Source organism: Phycodurus eques, chromosome 18 (genome assembly GCF_024500275.1).
Source record: "Phycodurus eques isolate BA_2022a chromosome 18, UOR_Pequ_1.1, whole genome shotgun sequence".
In the NCBI taxonomy this organism is placed as follows: domain Eukaryota; kingdom Metazoa; phylum Chordata; class Actinopteri; order Syngnathiformes; family Syngnathidae; genus Phycodurus; species Phycodurus eques.
Window position 1 is genome coordinate 10,786,395 of NC_084542.1, and position 6,431 is coordinate 10,792,825.

The window sequence follows — 6,431 nt, forward strand, 5'->3', positions numbered from 1 at the left end:
CGGAAATCATACATATATTTTCAATTCCGTGCTTTGCACTTGACAATAAGGAAAAAGGTTTTTGAATTATACCTTTTGAATTTGATTTGTCGCACTGTGACGATAATATCATGTGAATTGGAGCATCCACAAGATGGCAATATGGCCTCACTGATACGCGTGGGACTAAACTTATTTCCTACTCTTAGTGCATTCACGGTGAGCAAGAAACCTCAGTAAAATAATAATAATAATAATAATAAAAAAAAGGAGCACATTACATGATTGCTGAAGTCACAAGCAGAATCCTGTCAGTCTCCTTCCCATCCAGCCGCACCACGTGATAACGTGATAATGTGCTGGAACTTCTGATCTCTGACCTCCTCCTTTTCTTGACTTCACACAAACATCCCCTGCTCATCTGCTCTCACTGGATGTTTATCTGTGCCCCGCTGCGAATGTGTGTGTGTAGATGTGTCCACGTGTGTTTTCCTGCGATAGCCGTATAGTGCAAACCGTATGGCCGACCCACCGCTGTTTGGCATGCAGCGCTCCTCTCACAGCTGTCCGCGGCCCAGCCGAGCAACATACAGTACGACCTTCCATGTAGCAAGTGCACAGTACAGCACTTACTGTTCTCACCTCGTGTTCTTCCGAGCTCATTATAACCTTTTGTTAAAAGATCCTTTCAAGTGAATTCAGAGATTTGTTTCTAAATACATTATCCATGTTTGAAGATAATTGCTGAAAACGTGCAAAGACTGAGTGCTATGTAGCACGTAATTGTGGAGGTCTTGTGCCAAACTGTTTTTCACCATTTCAGTTTTCCTGATTTTTGGGGCCCTGAAAAAAACCAAATGTCTTTGTTTATCTACAGAAGGGGTCACCAACCAGCACGGTGCCCGCGGGCACCAGGTAGCCTGCAAGGACCACATTAGTAGCCTACGGGTCTGTTCTAAAAATAGCTCACCAGTGAGATGTGTCTACTTTTTATGTTGCTATCCTAAAATAAAAGTGCCACTTAACAGTGAACTACATGTAACTTTTTTTTGTTGCTATTCTTTTTCAAATCATAGTTGCTTTGGCTTAAATTTGGCAATTACAAGTATCGTTTAAAAGTAAGTTTTGTAGCATAGTGTATGGCCAAACCATCATAGTTATAGAAGCTAACGGGCACAACAACGATTAGATGATTTACCTCCAAATAATTTGAGCAAATTTGTTATTTCAGAAGTGCATCAAACTGGTAGCCATTTGTATTATTCAGTATTCAAGAAGTAACATTTTTATTTATTTTTTTTAAAAAACATTTGACCTTTGAGCTTAAAATGTTTACACCCTGCTCTATTAAAATCAGCATGTGAGAGAATTTATGATTTATTTTTACAATTTATGAAGCTTGTTACAGTAGCTTAAGTCTTTAAAGTTGATTGGCCTCTTCAGAGAGACAAGCGGAGATGCTTGGACCCTGACTGAAACCCGACTTTTAAATAATACACCTGCGTGAGCAGCCGAAAGGTGTGTTTAAAGAATTCATCAGCTGACAGTTGTAGTCGCGTCCTCCCCATGAGACTCAGTGTAGTCACTTGTAAATCTGCCGTGAATTATTCAATGGACGCGTCGCAATCCTCAGCACACTGTATTGAATGCTTCTGCCAGCTTTGGATTCATAGGTTAGCACTTCGGTTTCTTTAGGTTGTTGACCCCAAATATATACAGCATAATAGTAAGTGCAATGCAACGATTTTCATATAAACCTTTCCACAACTGGAACATACTGTAAATATGTTTTAGCACTACTGATTTGCACACGTGCCGCTTTGGAACCAAACAATGACAGTAAACATATAGTCACATATAACACCTGTACTGTTACTCTGGAAGTTTTGTATTATAATGAAAAAAGTGGCACTGGAATGACACAATTACTACTGCGAACAAGGTATGCTTTATTTTTAATACAATTGCATCAAATGTTGCCTATGTATGCTTCCCAGGGGATATCTGCTGCATTTCTTGGGGAAACATGGCTCCATTATCAGGTCAAAATGTCACATTTAAATCCATCAATCCTTTTTCTTCAGCGTTTGTCCGCAATAGGGTCATGGGTCATCATTCATCAAATCAATATATTTTACATGGATTAATGGTCATCATTTTGGAGACATCAATACTCCCCAGAGCATGTACGCATGTCAAATATGTCAATTATTTTCTGTCAGAACCTTTTCATGTTTTTCATTTTTATTGTTTTCAAATTTACATGATCTTAAAGCTAATATTTCATGTTTTTGAATGTATTAATTTAGTGACAGCTTTACGCATCTGTACATTCTGTCCAATGTAAATAATAATTTGTGATAAAAAATAGTAGCAATAGCAATAAAGTGCCTATAGTTTATGTAATTTTACGTTTGTACTCTACTGCAACTGAGAGAGAAAAACAAGTAGAAATTTGAACAGAGCTTGGTGCATCATGGGAAATTCCATGTCCGTCTTCGAGGCCTGTGGAAACATACGTACGTAATGATTCACGACATACTAAAGACTTGGCCAGACCTGAACACATAAACTTTAAAGTCTGCTATTGTATAGCGATAGTGTGATGGCTACCAGATATAAAGAGCTGCAATAAAATAAAAATAAAAAGACTCTTTGTAATATAATAAACATGCTTTTCGTAGTCTGTTCCAGAGCAACTGATAGTCATTAAACTTGTATCTAATAATTATAATTGTATCTGAGGTCGTGATGGGAAGTAAAAAGTACAAACACTTAGTTACTATACTTATGTAGATTTTTCAGCTGTCAGTGCTTTTTACTTTTACTCTTTACATTTGAAAACAGATTTTCTGTACTTTCTACACTTTACTTTGTCAAAACAGGCTCGATCGTTTTTTTTTTTTTATCCTCCGCGGATTATATCACGACTTAAAAAAGACGTAAATAGGGTCACAGCTCTATTTTGACTGATTGATTGAGAGCTATAGGATTTAGAAGGTGCAAAAACAACGACAGCGGCGACATGGAAGAACCAGCGAACATTAATAACGATGATGCAACAGCTTCGGAGAAGCAAGATATTCCCCAACCATAGAATTGTTTAATGTTGTCCGCTCCAAGAATGATTCACGGTGAATGTGTTTTATCTTGTGAGAGCCTAAAAAACACCAGCTTCGGGTGTTCAACAATTCTAAGTCTAATCTGAAAAAACACATACAAGTAAATTGTATTTTGTCAGTTATTATTAGCTAATTTAGCATTTTTTCATGAGTCAATTCACAACGTTAGCACAGCTATGGGAACACATTGTTTTGATGACGGAAAAGCCTGAGCAAACGCTAGCTAGCTCTCGTTTTAAAAACAAAAACATGTATCATGCTTTTTTTTTTTATATAAAAGAGGGAAACTATTGTGTGTGCAAAGAAGGTTTATTTGTTATTGTGCCATATTTGGAAAACAGTTATTGTAAAATATTGACTGTAAAAAGGCAATATTATACTTTTACTAAAGCACAGAGTGTGAGTAATTCTGCCGCTGTTGGTAAGATTAAGAATGGAAAATAGGTTGAGATAGGTGTCATGCTTGTTGGAAGTGTAAACATTTCTGAAAGAGAAAGAGAGTGACTGAGTGGGACACACACGCACAGCCTGAACGCTTCCAACACCTCTTAAGAAATGTACACACACTGTGCAGAATTGTAAATTTATCTTTGCAGGAGTTATAGGCTGTGTCTGCGGCTGCAAACACAGTCAACGCAGGTATACATTGTCTCATGAGGCCTGCCAGCCACACTCATAGTCATCCAGTGTTTTTTTGTTTTTAACCAGTCTGCTCTCTTTGTTCTGAAATAGGCTCATGCAATGACAATTAAAATCGGTCGATTTTTGATGAAGTATTGTTGCTGAAACACACACACACACACACACACACACACACACACATTATGTGACAATCAACATTGAACTACAAGAACTCTCTTGGAAGTGAAACATTTGTGAAGGGTAGGTTCGAAAATAAACAAAGAGTATTGAGACAATTTATAAAGGGAGGTACACAGATACCGACCGATAATCCTGTTCAATATTTACGATCGCAAATCGTTATGCGCCTGGTTAACACCACGATTGTGACATCGAACGGACCGATAACCATTTAGGAAGCAACTTGAAGGAAAGGCTGTTGCCAGAAACAAATTGAGGAGCAATTGGTTGTGTTGAATGTTTGCATGACAAAGTGAAGAGTTTGAACCTGAGATTAAGTTACCAAATAAGATAACAGTTAGCCTAGCTTCCTCTATTTCTTCTTCTTACTACTGTATTTTCTGGCAGTAGCAGCCATGTGGCACCACAGTGCCTCTCACAGGTCAGTCTTGGCACTACGACAGACATCTGGTTTGGAGGAGGAGACTTGTAGGAATATGGTTATGCATGCAGTGTCCTGTTCATCTGTTTGTTCATCTCGAATACACCAAATATCATATTCGTCATGTGTGGAGTCTCTCACATTTAAAAACATCAATAAAAATATTAAAAATTGGAGTGTGTACCAACTTAAGCTTTATGAAAGTGGCATGTGGCAATTTTTTTTTATTACTTTCTTCAAAGTCAGAAGTTCCCATACAGTAAGATTACTGTGCCTTTAAACAATTTGGTGAAAAACAGATGATATAATTTCTTTGGAAGCTTCTGATAGGCTTATTGACAACATTTGAGTTAATTAGAGACACACTTGCGGCTGTTTTTTAATTAGGCACGCATGAAACACGTTGCTTCTTTTTGTAAGATCATGGGAAAATCAAAAGAAATCAGCCAAGACATCAGGAAGAGAATCAGACTTTCACAAGTCTAGTTCATCCTTGGGTGCAATTTCCAGATGGCCGAAGGTGCCATGTTTATCTGTTCAAACAATGATATGCAAGTACAAACACCAGGAGAATGTCCAGCCATCATACTGCTCAGGTGTACCTGACCCATTGGGGTGCCAATAAACAAGGCTTATAAGTAGAATTAGCCAGAATTGGATGTATGTTAGAAGTAATTATCAGCTGACAGCAGCAGCAGAGGCAGAGCCATGAAGGCAGAGCAAATGAGAGTGTTTAATTAAATGTCAGCGGGAAGCTGTGGGCTATGTTGAAGTTCATATAATGAGATGTAGGAAGCTGAAGGGCACCCCTCCCAGAATGCTTTGCTACTTGGGAGTGGGCGGGGTTAAGACTCATGGCGGGATGGAGTGAGAGACTTTGATGGCTCCTGTCTCAGTGGCTTTGCCTTAGGGACGTCCTCATATTATGTCATTACATCGTGTTCTCTGCAGCCATATTTGAGTCAGCCTTAGAAACCTCGAGCACTGATGACGCCTACAAAAAGTAGCGTGGAGTGCACTTTGTGTCTATAGCACTCAATATACTTCATGTCTAACGAGTCCAGCAGCAGAAATAGGCGACAAGAAAAAAAATAAAATAATAATAATTATTGGCCTTAAGGAGTAAGTAAATGAGTTCATTTACTGTAAGTGTATGAGGAGACGTCCTGATCCTTCCACACACATCGTACTTAGAAATGAGGCCAAATGGTTCAATGCCGGGTTATTAATGCAAGCTTTTGCAATTGGAGAAAGGCTTCACGTTGGCCACTTTTTCAGAAAGCTGAAATCGGCGGAGAGTTTCATTAATTAAGTGTTGTCCCGCAATGATCCAATTTCTTCGCAGCTGGAGTGACCATCTGCTCCTTGGTCACATCTCTCATCGATGATCTGTCTGATTACTCACTTCGGTCGGACGGCTGCCTCTGGAAAGACTCCTCCACATCTCAGAATTCTCCTTCGATGATAATGAAGGCCACTGTACTCTTACGTACACACACTGAATGAAAAACATTGCCCTAATCAAATCTGTGAAGTCTTAAGCCAATTCATTGTGCATTGTTTTTGGCTCGGATATGCTATGTCAGCAATGGCAACAATTAGAAACTGTGATTTATGGTGGTCCTCCACTCTGAACACCCACAGATTCAAAGAGCATCCAAGTGCCACCACATTCACTGTTGACATTGCTGCCTCTCCAAAATCGCAGTAATGAGGGACCAGGCTTTATCCCCTGTTCCGGGGGTCAGAACCTGCCACTGGAAAATTTTGTTCTGATGCTTCAGCGATTGCACAAAGTGCTCTTGTTCATGAGAGTCAACTAGTGATTACGCAGTGAAGGATACACAGGGCTGGCTGGCCTGCAGCTGATGTCCTGCAGGTCTGCATGATATGCTGCACGCACTCGACACTGCGCTCCCCTTTTTGTAGTTTTGGGTTCTGGGTTCTAACTGAAGAAATGGTGGGGGGTTGGGGGTTCATAGACAAAATGAAGATGCCGATGCTATTTGCTAAAATAACAACCACATTGCAGTGTAATGAGATACATTCTCAGAAAGCAACTGGCAATGTACAGTATCTGCACATAA